The sequence below is a fragment of the Zingiber officinale genome, chromosome 8B (assembly GCF_018446385.1).
Source record: "Zingiber officinale cultivar Zhangliang chromosome 8B, Zo_v1.1, whole genome shotgun sequence".
In the NCBI taxonomy this organism is placed as follows: domain Eukaryota; kingdom Viridiplantae; phylum Streptophyta; class Magnoliopsida; order Zingiberales; family Zingiberaceae; genus Zingiber; species Zingiber officinale.
Genome location: NC_056001.1, coordinates 29,379,467 through 29,397,868, shown reverse-complemented (window position 1 = coordinate 29,397,868; position 18,402 = coordinate 29,379,467).

The following is an 18,402-nucleotide window of genomic DNA, read 5'->3' as shown; positions in this document are numbered from 1 at the left end:
AAACTGAAATCAAATTATTAAAAGAAGAAGTAGAACACTTGAAGACTCTTAGGGAAGATGAGGTTGATGACCTTCATCAAGAGCTTCTTGAGGATGAAAACAAAGCTCTAAAGAGTGAAGTTGAGAAACTCAAGAAAATGCTTGAGAAATTCTCAACTAGCTCTAAGACCTTAGATATGATTCTAAATGCCCAAAGGGTGGTCTACAACAAGGCTGGATTATGATATCAACCTAAGGAGTCTAGTTTCATTTCCTTAGTGTCTAGAACCCAATTTCATAGATCACATGCTTCTAGGGTTCATGAGACTAGGATGGGTGTGACCAAGGCATGGGTTCCTAGGTCTTTCATTGTAGATGCATTAGGTCCCAAGATTTGGGTACCTAAAACATCTATCTTTCGTGTCTTGTAGGCTTTTGTCAAGGGGGAGCATCTATCAACTTGGTTTGTTGATAGTGGATGCTCCAAGCATATGACCGGGGACAAGTTACTCTTTACTACCCTTCAAAACAAAAATAGAGGTAATGTGTCTTTTGGTAATAATGGTAGTCTTAAGGTTATAGGAGTTGGAGATATTCAAATATCCGAATGTCTTCAAATCAAAAATGTCCTTCTAGTCAAGGGGATGACTTTTAATCTCCTAAGTGTCAGCCAATTGTGTGATACGGGTTACACAATTGAGTTTCATTTAAGTCAATGTCTGGTCAAACACATTGACACACTTGACACGGTACTAGTAGGCACAAAGGTAGACAACATTTATCAAGTATCTTTTAAAAGTGCTACTAATGGCTCTGCTAAGTGTTTCATGTCAAAAGAAAAAGAATCATGGCTATGGCATAGAAGATTGGCCCACGTAAACATGAAGAATATTCGAAAGCTGGCCAACAGAGGATTAGTGCGAGACTTACCAAGCATCAAGTATCAAAAGACAAAATTATGTGATGCGTGTCAAAAGGGTAAGGAAACAAAAGCGGCTCATAAAGGTAAAAGTGTTGTAAGTACATCTACTGCTTTAGATTTATTGCACATGGATTTGTTTGATTGCAGTAATGTTATTTCATTGAATGGGAGTAGATACTGTTTAGTGATCATTGATGATTTTACTAGATATACATGGACCTTCTTTTTAAAAAATAAGGATCAAACCATAGATGTTTTTGTTTCTTTTTGTAGAAGAACCGAAAATGAAAAATCAACAACAATTAAAACAATTAGAAGTGATCATGGTGGAGAATTTCAAAACCATAGATTTTTAGAATTTTGTCAAGAAAAAGGATATAGACATGAGTTCTCTACTCCAAGGACCCCACAACAAAATGAGGTTGTGGAGAGAAAAAACTGAGTCTTGCAAGAGGCTGCACGAAGCATGCTTAATGAGTACTCATTACCGAGCTACTTATGGGCTGAAGCGGTAAATACCGCTTGCTATGTGCAAAACCGAGTCTTGATACATAGGTTTTTAGGAAAGACTCCCCATGAACTTTGGTTTAGGAAACCCCCTACAATTAAACATCTTAGGGTGTTTGGTTGTAAGGTGTTTATCTTGAACACCAAGGATCATCTTGGAAAGTTCACGGCTAAGGCTGACGAAGGGGTACTAGTCGGGTACTCTCTCACCAGCAAAGCCTATCGAGTCTACAACAATAGGACTAAATTGATTGAAGAGTCCTCGGATGTAGCATTTGAAGAAATCCCTAAATCAAATGATCAATCAAGGGATGAAGGAGAAATTCAATTTGAACTTAGAAATCTAAGTTTAAATGATCAAAACATAGAGAGAGTCGAAGTTGACTCCGATGACGATGAGCAAAGGCAAGAGAGAGCTCAGTCTGATCATTCACCTGATACTGAGCCCTTGCCTGTGTCTAGTGAGATCACTCATGAGGCACCGCCAACACCAAGGCGATCTAGGATAGCCTCTAGTCATCCCCAAGACCAGATTGTGGGAGACATTCAACAAGGGGTTAGGACTAGGTCATTCTTTAGAAATGAGTCTAATGAGGTCGCCTTGATCTCAGAAATCGAACCAAAATTAGTTGATGAGGCATTGCACGATCCTGATTGGATCATAGCTATGCAAGATGAGTTAGGTCAATTTGAAAGGAGCCAAGTGTGGGACTTAGTTCCTAGACCTAAGAAGACCACCATTATTGGAACCAAATGGGTCTTCAAAAATAAGTTAAACCAAAAGGGAGAAGTCGTAAGAAACAAGGCAAGACTTGTAGCCAAGGGCTATAGTCAAGTCGAAGGCCTCGATTATGATGAGACTTATGCTCCCGTGGCTTGATTAGAGTCCATTCGTTTAATGCTAGCTTTTGCTGCACATAGAGGCTTCAAGCTCTATCAAATGGACGTTAAATCGACCTTCTTAAATGGTTTCATTAAAGAAGAGGTCTATGTTGAACAACCACCGGGGTTTGTGAATACCGAAGCTCCAAATCACGTGTACAAGCTCAAGAAAGCTCTTTATGGGCTTAAACAAGCACCTCGAGCATGGTACGAAAGGTTGTCAACTTACTTATTAGAAAAGGGTTTTGTAAGAGGTCAAATAGACCCAACACTATTTCTGCGTAGAGATGGTGAAAACATATTTGTAGCCCAGGTGTATGTCGATGACATAATTTGTGGCTCAAATAACAAGGACTATTTGAATGAATTTATCACTCACATGGAAAGTGAGTTTGAAATGAGTCTGGTGGGAGAATTGACATTCTTCCTTGGACTTGAAATCAAACAAACTCGAGATGACATTTATGTCCATCAAACAAAATACACTCAAGAGATGCTCAAGAAATTCAAAATGAGTGACTCTAAGGAAGTATCCACTCCAATGGCGACAAACACTCGCCTTGACAATGATGAGAATGGAAAACCAGTTGATCTAATGCAATATAGAAGCATGATCGGTAGTCTTCTATATCTCACAGCTAGTCGACCAGACATACTTTTTGCTATGGGCATGTGCGCTAGATATCAAATCTGTGCCAAGGAATCTTATTTAATTACAGTTAAGAGAATTCTGAGATACCTTAAGGGCACAATTAGAGTAGGTCTATGGTACCCTCGTACAGAGTCTTTTGACTTGATAGGTTATACCGACTCCGATTATGCTGGGTGCAAATTGGATCGGAAAAGCACTAGTGGAGGTTGCCAATTTTTAGGTTCATCATTGGTTAGTTGGTCAAGTCGGAAGCAACATTGTGTTGCTCTCTCCACGACCGAGGCTGAATACATTGCCATGGGAGATAGTGTATCACAATTGTTGTGGATGATCCACACTCTAGAAGATTATGGGCTTTCGTATAAGGGAGTGCAAGTGTTGTGTGACAACATCAGCATAATAAACCTAACGAAAAATCCAGTCCATCATTCAAGGACCAAACACATTGAAGTGCGCCATCACTTCATTAGAGATCACGTAGCTAGGGGAGACATTGCACTCACATATGTTGAGTCAAAGTCAAACCTAGCCGATATTTTCACCAAACCTCTTCCGGAAAATGAATTTAGTCATTTGAGGAGAGAATTGGGAATGCGTTTGGCTCAATAAACCATTGGGACCCATCATGATCAATAAGGACAATTAACACAGCAAGAGAAATTGGGAAATTAATTTGGGCAACTTGGGGACATCTCACACAAACTATAAGGTTTAACAAATTGTTTTTGTTTGCTAGAAATGGGGTGAGATGCGAGGATCAGCCGAATTATTCAAAATGTATCATGCATCCCTTGAATAATTAGGTTGAAGAGACATAAATTGAGTATGGGAAAGACCATTACATAATTCATGTGTATTTGGTTCCTAGATCTTACTCATATATTCCAACCAAGGAAACTTGGTTGGACCTTTACCTAGAAAGTATGTAACGTTGGTTAATGGACTGTTTGATACATTTGAATGATACTTTTCATGATTTTGATTGAAACTAGGACAAGTCCTTGAAAGAATGATAGCAAGTTGGTTATATTTTGACAAACTTGAAACTGAACATAACAAAGGTCGAAAATTTCAGTTTTCAGGCCTTAAGTTGTTTGTATTCTAAATGTCTGAAACTTTCGGGCAATAAACAATTTCAGACCATAATCTTTAGGAAATAGTTATGCATATAGATTCTTCAGGTTCTAGGTACTGAACTTGGAAGTTTTCCTGGAGAAACTTCTACGAATTATCGAACATCTCTACGAATTTCAGTTACTGAAATTACTGGAGAAATTTAAGTATCAGACACTGATTGGTCTACGGACCGATCTCTCCACCCTTCTGTGTGTAATCTGATCGGTCCAGGGACCGGTTAAGTTTATTTTGTACGCCAAGAAGAGTCATCTGATCGGTCCGGGGACCGATCAGGTCAGCCTGGCACGCAGAGCCCGCTACTGATCATTCTCTGATCGGTCTACAGACCGATCAGGAAGTTCCCTGATCGGTCCAGGGACCGATCAGTGACTACTGATCGTCTCCTGATCGGTCTACATACCGATCAGGAGGCTCCCGGATCGGTCCAGAGACCGATCAGGAGGCTCCTGATGTCTCCTGATCGGACAGCCGTCCGATCATTTCATCATCTGTACACCCATCAGTAAACCCTTAAATCTTCCCGATCCTTTCTTTTCCCGTTTCACGCGGAAGCCCTAGCCGACTCTTCCTTACTCCTCACTTCTTCTCCTCTCTTTGCACGCCGGAACCCTAGCCAAAGCTCTAGCCATCCGAAGCTCTAGCCATCCCAGCAGCCACACGATACTTCAATGGCACCAAGGTAACTCCTTACTTCTCTAGAACTTGGCATTTCGGTTTCATTTCTCACCATATCTGTGCTTTTTGGTGTTGGTGGCTCCGGTGCTCACTTACTTGACCCATTATATCACATTGTTACACCTTAGGAAGAAACCAGTGGGTGAGGGGAACTCTAAGTCACCTGAGAAGTCTAAGTCTAAGGCTCCCTCTCGACCTCAACCATCTGTCTCCGGGAGATTTTCAAACCACTAGTTTGAGGAAGATTTTAGACAAAGAACCTTTAAATTACTCCCTTGTAGGTCTGTGAATCGAAAATTCATGGACGAATTTTGTCCAACTGTGTCAGAAATCATTGCCTACTACAAACTTGATACACTTGTCTATTTAGAACGAGATATCAACTATGACTTAGTATCGGAGTTTTATAACAATCTTCATCAAACTAATGATGTAAGTTATAAAACAAAAGTTGCTAAGCGGACTCTTGATTTCAGTTTCTCAGCCTTCTTTGACTATCTAGGTTGCCGGAGGTGTTCCGAAAATGTCTTTTCGATATATCCTGACCTACCAGACCCCCTACCCTCACCTTTTGATGTTACACCTAACTCCGTCTATGAGTATTTCTTCAGACAACCTAGACCGGGTGGGCTAGATGAATTAGATGTTGATTTTCCTACTTTTGCAGCCTTGAGATTATCTCCTCAAGATTACATTCTTTTTAAAATTGTCACGAACTGCCTTCTGCCTATCACATCTAAACCATTGTCTGAGATCCGACCATATCATTGCCTGATGCTTTATGGATTACGTCGGCGTCTCGACTTTGACATCATGTCCAACATCTACTCTTCGATCATCTCCTATAGCGAGCCAAACAGCTTCACGGTTTATATGCCTAATGGGCATATAATTACAGATTGGCTCGAGACCCTTCAGATTGATGTTTCCAAGGGTAGAATAGTCAAGATGGTCAGGCAGGATTGCAGACTTGGGAAGCGGGCATTTTCCAAGTCTGGCATCATAGGACAGGATGGGGACGTTCGGTGGAAGGATGGGAGAGCACTAGGTGAGTTACCACGGGGACCTCCACGACAGGTTGCTGCTGCTGCTGCTCCTCTTGCTGACGATGGAGAGGCAGACCCTGATCTACGCTGGCAGATCGCCGAGCTGGAGAGTCGCTTTGATCGGCACGATGAGCTGTTGGTTGTTGAGCTCCACGGGCTGCGTGTCCGGATTGACCAGCGCTATGATGAGTTACGCAGTCAGCAGTTGGCGACACATCAGGCGATCATGGGATGGATGGCCAGATACCCACCTCCGTAGGATTTCCCAGGCTATCCATCCTCGAGCAGCGGCATGCCACCTCAGGGACCCACTCCTCCCATTGATGATGCTGATGCTCCTCATGATGAGGAGGCTGACTGATACACATTCTTCTTTGATGTCATTTTGACCGTCTATGTTTTGGATGTTGTTTGTTGGATATTTATGTCTGACCTGGATACTTGCTGATTACATCTATTTATGCTGTTCATTTTCTTGTTTTTCTTTATGTTTCACTTCCTATTGGCTATTAATGTGCTGTTCGTATGCCATGTCTTGTATGTCTCTTATCTCTTTATTACTGTCTTATAATACACTTAGAGGGCACTTTCGGTGGATTAAGAGAAAGACAGTATGGGTTAAGGGGGAGTCCGTTAACGTCTTCTTACCTAATTCGCACCTTTTCGGTGTTTGACAAAGGGGGAGAAGATAACTAAGTTTAGAGATAAATGGAAGTTTGGCTTGAGGGGGAGGGCCTTGATTCTCCTATCCTTACATGGTGTTGTATCTGTCTTAGGGGGAGGATCTTGATTCCCCTAAAATTAGGGAAATATGAACATTTCTGATCTAAACTTAAATCGTGTTGTCAAACAACAAAAAGGGGGAGATTGTTGATACAGTCTGACCTGGCTGTTGTTTTGATGTTGACACTGATTTAAGTTTGTATCAGATATTAATTAATGATCAAGGTTGATCATATGGAAAGGAAAAGTCCAAGTACGGATACTTGGCACGCGAAGTCGGAGAGGGCTCGGTAGCTCGTTCTCTGGACTAGGTCAGAGAGGGCTCGGTAGCTCGTTCTATGGACCGGACGAAGTCGGAGAGGGCTCGGTAGCTCGTTCTCCGGACTAGGTCAGAGAGGGCTCGGTAGCTCGTTCTCTGGACCGGACGAAGTCGGAGAGGGTTCAGTAGCTCATTCTCCGGACTAGGTCAGAGAGGGCTCGGTAGCTCGTTCTCTGGACCGGACGAAGTCGGAGAGGGCTCGGCAACTCGTTCTCCGGACTAGGTCAGAGAGGGCTTGGTAGCTCGTTCTCTGGACCAGGAAGACGTTAGGGTTTAGGGCTGGAAGGCTCTAAAACTAACACAGGGACATTGGATCGGTCTGTTGACCGATCCAGTGATACCTTAGGTATCTGATCGGTCTGTGGACCGATCAGAAACCACACAGAAGCTTTCTGTGGGTTATCTGATCGGTCTGTGGACCGATCAGTTACCACACAGAAGACTTCTGTGGGCTATCTGATCTGTCTGGTGATCGATCATAAACAAGCGACGAAGACTCAGAACCGTAAGGGGACCGGTCTGTGGACCGATCCACACACAGGCTGATCGGTCCACAGACCGATCAGAGTCTTCCCAGACCGATCAGGATGAGTCCTGATCGGTCCAGAGAGCTATGGATCAGTCTGTTGACCGATCCACAACATGTCGTTTGTTTCTGCTGCTTCTCTGATATTTCTGATTCACTTCTGATTCACCTGATCAAATCATCTGCTGTGAGATTTTTAAGTTACAGGTTGTAGGTATCGTGCCATTGGTTAATTTCAAATGAAGCTCCATCAGAAGAGTAAGAACAAGTGCCCTTTATGCTGTATTTCACTGTAAGTGATGCATTTCGAGCTTCAACGTTCACTGGCCGCGATCAGTTGGACTCTTGCTCATTGGTTCGAGCTAGGAGATACCAGTGAAGACCATGGATGGTATTGGTGTGGGTTCAGAGAACCAGATGAGAAGGAAGAGTGATTGGCGACGCCTGAGTTGGTTGCAGTGATTCAACAGAGGTGACAGTGATTCGGGACAATGAGAAAGCAGAATAAGAAGAAGGAAGAAGAGAGGTTTGAAAATGTTCTGGAAAAACTCTCTCTGTCGATCAAGCAAGAGGCTGTGTGTTGTTGAGCTCTTGGCTGAAGACTTCCTTCTGTCTTTGCGTACGTTTTGCTTCATGGCTGTAAGTTTCATTCGTTCAATCCTTTAGCCACTGAACTCTGTAAATCATTGTGCTTTATTTTCAAATCTATTCTGTGACTTTTGTGGAGAGGTTACTCCACCGAGAAGGAGAAATACTTAGCCGGAATTTGTCCGGGGTGTGATCTACCGAAAGATCAAGGGATCGTCCACTTTACGGACACGCCGAGGAGTAGGGGCAAGTTATCCCCGAACCTCGTACATCGTTTTGTTAGTGGTGATTGTTTTCCTTCCTTGCATCAGTTTTCTTTTTGTTTATTTCCGTTGTGCTAACAAAGTTTTGTGAGAAAATTGATTGAGTTTTAGAGGAGGCTATTCACACCCCCCCTCTCTAGCCATCCGAAGGTCCTAACACCTAATTGCCATATCACCTTGATTTTAACTGCCACCTTGCCTTGACTTTGACCATCACCTCACATTCACTTTGACTGCCACATCACCTCTGGGCCTACTTATAACATATCACATCACTAGCTTCTCCTTCAAGTCTAGTTGAAGGAGGTTTGTAGATGATAGACTAGACCCAAGTCTTATTTCCTCCAAGTCACCCCTATGATTTATAAATCATCAGTGAATTTTGGATGGTTTCCCAAAAGACCTTTTTAGTAAGTTTTACTAATTTTATATAGTTATTTCTATGTATTGAGCCCTATGAGGAGAGGGCATAGAAGCCAATTGTATACATATATTGACAATCATTAAATCGTACTTGATCTTTTGTATGTTTGCACAATTTGTTGCCAACTCCTTTGTGCTTGTAAAATAAACTCCGAGTGAACATCACTTAATAAGAAATTTCCAATACCTCGAAGATCCAAAATTTAAACGTGTAAGTGACTCTATTTATATTTCAATCGGATAGAATAATTTGACCAGGCAATATAAGAATCTAGAATATAGGCACGAGAGCAAACTCTCTTATAACCCGATCGAATGGCTCGAGAGTTTGGAATATAGATATGAAAGCAAGCTTGCTTATAACTGAGCTAAAAGGGTCAAGAGTTTGGAAAGAGACGCGAGAGCAAGCTCGCTTATAACCTGATTGAATGGTTTGGGAGTTTGGAATATAGACGCGAGAGCAAGCTCGCTTATAATCTGATTAAATGACTTGGGAGTAAAGAATAGAGGCACGAGAGCACGCTCGCTTATAACCCCGTCGGACTGCTCAGGAGTCTGGAATATAGGCACAAGAACATGCTCGCTTATAACCTGGCTGGACGACTCAAGAGTTTGGGATATAGGCGCGAGAGCACGCTCGCTTATAACCCGGTCGAATGGCTCGGGAGTCTGGGACAAAGGCACGAGAGCACGCTCGCTTATAACCTGACCGAATAGCTTGAGAGTCTGGAATAGAAGCTGAAGAGCAAGCTCGCTTATAACCCAGCCGAACGACTCAAGAGTTTGGAATAGAGACACTAGAGCAAGCTCACTTGTAACTCGACCAAATGACTCGGGAGTTTAGAATAGAGGTGAGAGAGCAAGCTCACTTATAACTCGGCCAAATGACTCAGGAATTTGGAATATAATAGAGACACCAGAGAAATCTCACTTATAACCTGACCGAATAGATCGGGAGTCTGGAATAGAGGTGCAAGAGCAAGTTTGCTTATAACTCTATCGAATGACTCGGGAGTCTAGAATAGAGACGCGTGAACAAGCTCACTTATAATCCGGTCAAATGGCTCGGGAGTCTAGAATAGAGGCACGAGAGCAAGTTCACTTATAACCTTGTCAAATAGCTCAAGAGTTTGGAATAGAGACGCAAGAGAAAGCTTACTTATAACTCGACTGAATGACTCAGGAGTCTGGAATAGAGAAGCGAGAGCAAGCTCACTTATAACCCGACTGAACAGCTTGAGAGTTTGGAATAGAGGCATGAGAGCAAACTTGCTTATAACCCGGATGAACGACTCAGGAGTCTAGAATAGAGGCGCGAGAGCAGGCTCGCTTATAACCCGGTCGGACGACTTAGGAGCCTAAGACACGGGCACGAGAGCACACTCATTTATAACCCGACCGAACGACTCAGGAGTATGGAATAGAGACACGAGAGCAAGCTCGCTTATAACCCGGTCGAATGTCTCGGGAGTCTAGAATAGAGGCGTGAGAGCAAGCTCGCTTATAACCCGACCGAACAGCTAAAGAGTCTGGAGCATAAGTGTGAGAGCACTCTCGCTTATAACCTGGATAGATGGCTTGGGAGTCCGGTGTAAGTACCACGTGATAGTTTTGGTGTAATTAACCAAGTCAAGTTAGGTTCTGCTATATTTGATCCATGTGTCTAGGTGTGCAGGAACTTAGAAGTACAAGAACTTGAGCGAAAGACACAGCTAGTGAGAAGGATGACACGGAAAAAAGTCTATAGGGTCAGTGCGTCCAGAGAATGAGATGCCGCAGAAGAGTATGCTGGAGGATGAGAAGGAAGCGCGCTACATTTATGAGGGATGAGAAGTCAGAGCAGAAGATTGATTGAGGAGAAAGTCAGAAGATGGGTTTAGATGAGCCCAATTCTGATTGGCCGAGATCACCCAAGCGACCGAAGAAGGCACCAGACTAGTTAGCGAAGGCTGACTGATCCGGGCACCCGGATATGGTCTAGGCGCTCAGACCTCCAGGGTGCCCAAATGGGCACCTCAACTCTGCAGATCAACTTGGTGCCTGAATGAGCAACTATTCGAGAGCCTAGAGATGGATAAAATTTTATCACTTGGCAGTTATGTAGCTGTTGCGTGGAGATAGAGTTTTGCCATGTTGGAGACGCCCGAAGAGGGTCCAAGTGCCTGGATCGTGCTACGTCAGTAAACATTCAAATTCAACCACTGGCTATAAATAAAGCCCTGGTCTTCATCATTTCGGGTAATACACTTTTGTACTTCGAAATCTATTTTGTTTTCCATTTCTGAGCTTCATTTTCATGTACAAGGCTTCTCCGCCTCTGATGTTTTGTTTGAGAAGGAGATCTTCATAGTGAGCCTACTTTCCTTGGAGTAACAATCTCCTGATTGCAAACCAAGTAAAATTATCTATCTCGTACTCTTTTAATTCTATTATATTTTTGTTAAGTGTGTAATTATTTAAGAGCAATAGTTTGAGAAAGGTATACTTATTTTTTATTGTGTAGGGCAATTCACCCCTCTCTTACTGGCCACAAGAGACCTACAATTAGTATCAGAGCCCAACTGCTTCAGAAGGACTAACGACAGACTGAAGCACAGAAGACGATGGCCGAAACAAGCATCCACTCGCTGAAGTTCGAGGGATACTTCGTTCACTGGAAAAGAAAATAGTGGTATATTGCAAAACTAATTTCGATATCTTTCTAATTTTAAAAAATAATTTCACAGTACCTACCAACAACAATGACGAGTTAAAGAAAGAAGAAAACTGGACAAAGAAGGAACAAGTCAAATTTGTGGCCAGCGAAAAAGTAGAATTCGATCTACTAAGTGTGCTGTCACTATAAGAAGTCAACAGGATCAGAGTCTACAAATCTACAAATGATCTCTGGAAAAATTTCTTGGAGCTTCACGAAGGATTCTCATAAGCCAAGCTCGCAAAAAGAGATTTATTTTGGAATCAATTGACAAATATTCTATTGAAGGAAGGTGAAACAGTCCCTCAACTACACGTCAAGCTAAAGGAGTTAATTACCGAACTCACAAATCTCGAAAAAAAGGTAACCAACCTAGATTCGCTAAGGTATGTGCTTAACGCTTTTCCAAGAACACCAGAATGGTCAACTCTAGTAGATGCATATTATACATCTCTATGGATTTAAAGGTAAGTAATCTAGAAGACTTATTCTCTACATTTGAAATTCATGAATCTAGGTATGTAGATGTAAAGAAGGAGGCAAATCAAAACATTGCCTTAAAGGTAAAAATAGATGAATCAGATTCTGAAACATCCCTCAACGATGATGAAATGACATTTATTGTAAGATTTTTTTTTTAAAAAAATAGGTCTAATAAATTCAATCAAGTGCATGCCAAGAAAAGAAAAATAAAAGTGAAATGCTATTACTACAATGAAGAAGGCACATCAAAGACAACTGCCCAAAACTGAAAAACAAGAACAAGGAAAAAAAGACCAACCCAGAAAAAGTACAATAATCTAAAGGCGACGTGGGACGAAACGTCGTTAGAGTCAGAGATTGAAGCCCATGTTGGACTTGCGCAAATGTCAAGTCACCTAGAAGATGATGAAGCAAGCTCATTTAAAATGAGCTTCGAGATCATTGATGAAGGGGGAGCAACGTTAAAAGGAAGCAACACTATAGGGGAGTATCAGATAACGAGATCGACAATGTAAGTCAAGTACAATCTCTACCTCCTGACCAGTTATACAAGTTTATTAAAATACTATCTAAAAATTCTTGTCAATTAGAAATGATAATAAAATATTATTAAATGAAAATAAAGTGCTAAAAGGAACCTTAGCAAAATCTCGTCGACTAGAAGTCGACAAAAAAATAAAAAAAAATAAAAAATTAAAAGAACAAATAGAAAATTTAAAGAATTCTGCATATTCAAATTTTGTTACTTCAAATTTTAGAAATTATCAAGAACTAAATTGACATTTTAAATATCAGCCAAATTAGAAAATTGTCACGAAAATATGTTCTTAAAAAATTTCTGATATAGGAACCTATATTGGGTTTGAAAATCATGCTTAAATTAAAATCTTTATGCATGTCTTATTTTTATTTTTTTAAAATAATTTTTGCTTAAATAGTCTAATATATTTTAAATAAATTGTTTCATATAATTTTTGTTTAAAATTAATTAGATCTTAATTTTTCTGAAAAAAAGGATTTTATTATTTATCAGTAGAAAATTTTAAAATTTTTTTGACTATTATATTATTTTTTATAATTTTTTAAAGAAAAATAATTTTTTTAATTTAAAATTATTTTACAAAGTTATTTTCGAAAATTTTATTCTTTTATAATAAAATATTATGTACTCTATTAAAAACAATTTTTTCAATTTTTTTTTTTGACCATTATTGAATTTTCTATAATTTTTATCAAAATACTAACTTTTAATATTAAAAATTCTCGAACATTCAATTTTTGATAATTTATTTTTTCTATAAAAATACTTGCTATTTTACATTCTCAAAAAAAAATTTCATAATTTTTTGAACTTAGAAACTATTTTTAAGTATTTTTAAAAAATATACATTTTTCTAGAGAAAATAATTTTTTACTACTTATATGACTTTCATTGTTTTGTGAAAATTTTATCACTATTTTGTATATACCTATTTAATAGTTACAAAAAATTTTAAAATTTTTTAACAAATAAAAATAATTTGGAAATTATTTTTTCTAAAACTGGTTTATAAATCACAAAATTTAGATTTTCGAAATATAAACTTTATAATTTTTATAAATATTAATCACGATCTTTTTATCCCTTAGAATTTGTTTCAAATTTATTTTCAAAGGATACCCCTATTTTTAATATGATCAAAGGGGAGAATTATAAATTAAGTGTAGAAGGAGGTACATTTTGATTTTGCATTGCATAACATATTTATTAATTGCAAATTATTTACTCGTTATTTTACTATTTTTTGTTTTGTTTACCCTAACTTAATTTAGATTGCTCACATCAAAAAGGAGGAGATTATAAGTACCCTGTGGTAGTTTTGGTGTGATCAGTCAAGTCAAGTTAGGTCTTGTTGTGTTTAATCTTTGTGTTTAAGTGTGCAGGAACTTAGGAGCACAAGAAGTCGAGCGAAAGATACAGCTAGCGAGAAGAATGTGTAGGATTGAAAAGCACTAGAGAGAAGGGGGGTGAATAGCGCTCGTGGCTAATTCGTTCATTTCGTAAATACGTAGCGGAATATAAAAGTAAACTAAAAGCAATCGCTAACACTTTTGGTTACTTGGTTCAGAGCTTGTGTCGACTCCTACTCCAAGGTCCGCGATCGCTGATCACTTTTGGTGGGCAATCACTATAAGCTCGAAAATCTTTACAAGATTAATTACAAGTACTGAACTTAAAAAGATTATACCGACAATAAAATATTATGGAAGTAGTTGTCGATTGTCGGAACAACAACTGAGCGTCGGTGAGTCGTTTCGGCGTAGAGCGCAGCTTCGACGATTGCTTGTAGAATTGTTTTTATCCTGCTTCTGCTCGAACTAGGCTTAAATAGCTCGTTGAGGGCGCCTCCAACCTCCATAGGAGGCGCCTTCAGCCAGGATTATCCCCTTTTCCGCGGTGCCGATAAGCTTCGTTGCCTAGGCTGCTTATCCACCCAAAGGCGCCTCCAAGCTCCATGGAGGGCGCCCTCCATCCAGCGTCCAATGCGCTTTCCATCTCCTTAGAAGGCGCCTTCGCTCCTTGCTGCGAGGCTTTTATCCAAGGCACCCGAGGCGCCTCCAAGCTCTATGGAGAGCATCTCGGGTACTGTTCATCTAAAGCTTCCCTTGGACAACTTCATTCTTGCAAGACATATTAGTCCACAAACAAAGTATACCCCGTAAAACCAATTTAGCATAATAAAATACAAATAATATAAGTATTTGATAGTCATCGGATTGTCTAGTTCTGACTTCGAATTTGCCTCCGAAAACCCTAGGTCGAATCGACGCCTACTGCTCCCTCACCGGAGAACGCGTCCTCACCTACTCCACTTAGGAGAGTTTACCTGTTGCCAGACCGGTCCTCCAGACTGACTGGACTTTTGCTCAGCGTCCGAGACTCCCGGTCTTCATGCTGGACGTCCGCTCCACGACCCGTCTAGACTTCCATCCAGTTCACAACACCAGGATTTCAACCTAGAGTCCCCGACTCTAGGATTTTGTCCGAAGCTCTCGACCCGCCAAGACTTTTCGCCTAGGGTTACCACCCCCTAGGACCTAGGGTTATCACCCCTAGGATTTTTCACTTGCCTAACCATAGCTAGGACTTTTGCCTAAGAACACTTAGGACTTTCTTACAAGCTCATTCAAACTTGTTAGATCACAAGACAACTTAACTTTGGACCCTATGACATAATCAAAACCTAGGTTCGATAGTCGGATGCTTCCCGCACCACCAATTTCCCCCTTTTTGATTATGGTAACACGGTTCAAAGTTAAGTAAAACATAAATAAAGTTTGCAAAAAACTCCCTTATGCTCCCCCTTTCATAAAAGTTATGTTTAAATTCTTAACTTTGATTTTCTCTCCCCCTTTGACATAAATAAAAAATAATACTAAGTAGAGAGAGGGTAGTTTTACATATAAAGATAGAAAAAAATATTTATTCTATTTAACTTTAAGCTTCCCCTGAAGGGTAACACTTAAAAAACTTAGTTAATTTTTAAGCGTTTGAAAGTGAGTCAATCTTTTTTTTGTAAAAAAAAAAATTTAGCTAAACTTAGCTTTTGAAAATAAATGCTTTGAAACATATTTAGCTAATTTAAAAATGCTTTGAAAATACTTAGCTTTTTTCAAAAAATAACTTAGCTAAATTTTAGCTTTGAAAATAATTATTTTGTCAAGTACTTAGCTTTCAAAAGAAGTTGATAAGAACTTAGCTTTAATACTTAGCTTTATAAAGGTTTTGAAAAAGGCTTTCTTAAAAGTACTCAGTTTAAAAAGAATTTTGATTAAAGTTTAGTTTAAAAAATTTGATAGAAATTAAGTTAAGTACTTAGCTTTTTTTTAAAAAAAAAAGTTGATAAAAACTTAGTTAAGTACATATCTTAAAAAGTTTTTGATAAAAATACTTTTGACTTTAAAAATATTGTGATAAAAACTTCAGCTTTAAAAAAAAACTTTAGCTTTTTTTTATAAATATTTTGATAAACACTTAGCTAAGAATATTTTGATAAAACTTAGCTTTTTAAAAAAAAATTGATAAAAATACTTAGCTAAGTAAATGAATTCTTTGAAAAATAATTAAAAATATTTTATCCAAAACTTAGTTTTTTTCAAAAATAATTTATTTTTCTTTTCAAAAATAGTTTGAACTTCCTCTTTTAGATAAGTTTATCTTTAGAAAACAATGTTTTAACAAAATAAAAATGAATGTCTTAACCTTTCTTTCACTCCCCCTTAATTAATTTCAAAAACAAATGAATGCTTTTTAGGGTATCCTAGAGTCCAAGCATGTAAAATAAACATAAAAGTTATTACTTATTTTTCATCTCACCCATTCTAGGTTATCAAGCATGTTCAGCTTATGAGTATGTGTGAGACGGAGTTAAGTTTATTTTAATTTTATCAATATTTAAAAATATTGAGATTTTAAAATATAAGTTTGAATTTTCAATGAGTTTAAATTTTAGATTTTAAAATATGAGTTTAATTAGATTTAAACATTTGATAATAATTAAAATTTTGAAGATTTTGAAAATATATTGAAAATTAATTATAAACTTACATATTAATTATGATTTGAAAATTAATAATCAAATAATTAAGATTTTAAAAATTTATTATGATTTTAAAATTAATTATTATTTTGAAATTAATTATGATTTTATAAATAATTATGATATTAAGTAAGATTTTGAAATTAATTATAATTTTATAAATAATTATGATTTTGAAATTAATTATGATAACTTAATTGAATTAATTTTAATTAATTTGGATTTGGTTAACTATTTTAAACCTAGGTCCATCTCACTCTTTTCTAAATTATCAATCAGGAAATCTTATAGTTGTTTTTGTGAGATGGTTAATTTCATCTTCAATTTAGATTACAATCTAAAGATTGATTTATATTTGAGTTAGACTCAGGTTTTTATAATTAGTTAATTAAATATTTATTTCGATGATTGGCTTCCAGGCTGTGGCGAGACACTAAATCTTCTTGGGTATGAGATCATCCACTACTTCTAAACAGAGTCTTTCAAAGAAATTAAATATTTAATTTCCTTACAGTAACTCCTAGGTTTAACTAGCCAAGTGTAAATTAAGCCTAGGTCCTTATTTAGCCTAGTCTAAGCATGTATAATAATGGCAGTAAAGTAAGCATCAAACAAATTTATTTATCAATAAAGATGGTCTTTCTATTGGCTCCCCCTGGATCATAGTCTCGATAGATCTATCAAGGTAGTGGATTTGATCCTTGAGGATCAAATATTGACCAAGTCCAACTTGATTAATCAAGTTTGACTTGGGGACCCATGCTTGAACTAATTTTCTATTTGATCAATTTAATAATGATAAGTAGGATCTAAATATTTGTTTGACCTTGAATCCAAGCCCAGTTCGGTTGTACACGACCCTTTGTTTTCCAAGAAACATATCAAGATTCTTGGAACCCAAAGTGAACCATTCCAATGAGTCCTTGAGTTCTTTGACTTGAGTTTTCAAATTAGAATTTTCTTCCTGAACTTGCTCAGTCAAAGAACTTAGGTTAGTCTCCTCCTTAAGGATTGTTATCTCCTTTTGGAGTGACTTGACTCGGGCATTGGATTTGGCCAATTTCTTTAATAAATATGAAACTAAATTTTATAAATCATCTACGTTAGTACCAGAAATTAAAGAGATTATAATGTGATTAGGTCATTCGGAAATGGATACGGATCCGTGGCTTCTCTCGGACTCGGTTTACGATTCACTCTCGATATCAGACTCGGACAATGTGATTAAACACAACAAGACCTAACTGAACTTAGTTGACCACATCAAAACTACCCCCGGGTACTTACAATCTCCCCCTTTTGATGTGCATCAACCCAAATTCAAGTTAGGAAAAAAATATAATAAAATAAAAGTGATAACAAATTGCTTGCAAAATAATAATAATAAAAAAAATAAAACTTCTAAATCTTCTAAATCCTAACTCCCCTTGAACTTATACTTATTTCTCTCCATTTGATCACATCAAAAAAATAAAAAAAAGATAGTTAAAACTTTGGAAAAAGTAAAGTAACTGTTAAAAAATTTTCAACATTTTTCTAGGGGTACATAACAACGATAATATTTTTCAAAAATAAACATAAAAATTGAGACAATTTCTATCCTAATAATTAAGAATAATTGGAGTTTAGTCTAAAGATGATTTTGGAACCCAATATAGGTTTCTACCTACTGAATTTACTAAAAATTTAGAAGGTGTATAATTTTTAATTTTTTTTAATTTGTCCCTGATGATTTCTAATGTACCAATTAACTCTACCATTATTTTTTAATGCTGATTTCCGAAAGATATTCGAATTCAAATATGCTTTGTCATTTTCTAGTTTTTCTATTTGTGCTTTCAATTTTTTATTTTTTATTTTTAGATTATCAAACATATCTAAGGGGCATGACTTTGCTAAGTTTAATTTTAACCTAGCATTATCTTTTTCTAATTGTACTAAGTTCTTTGAAAGTATTTTAATAAATTAAAAAGACTATTTGGGAGATAGTGCACGTACCTCA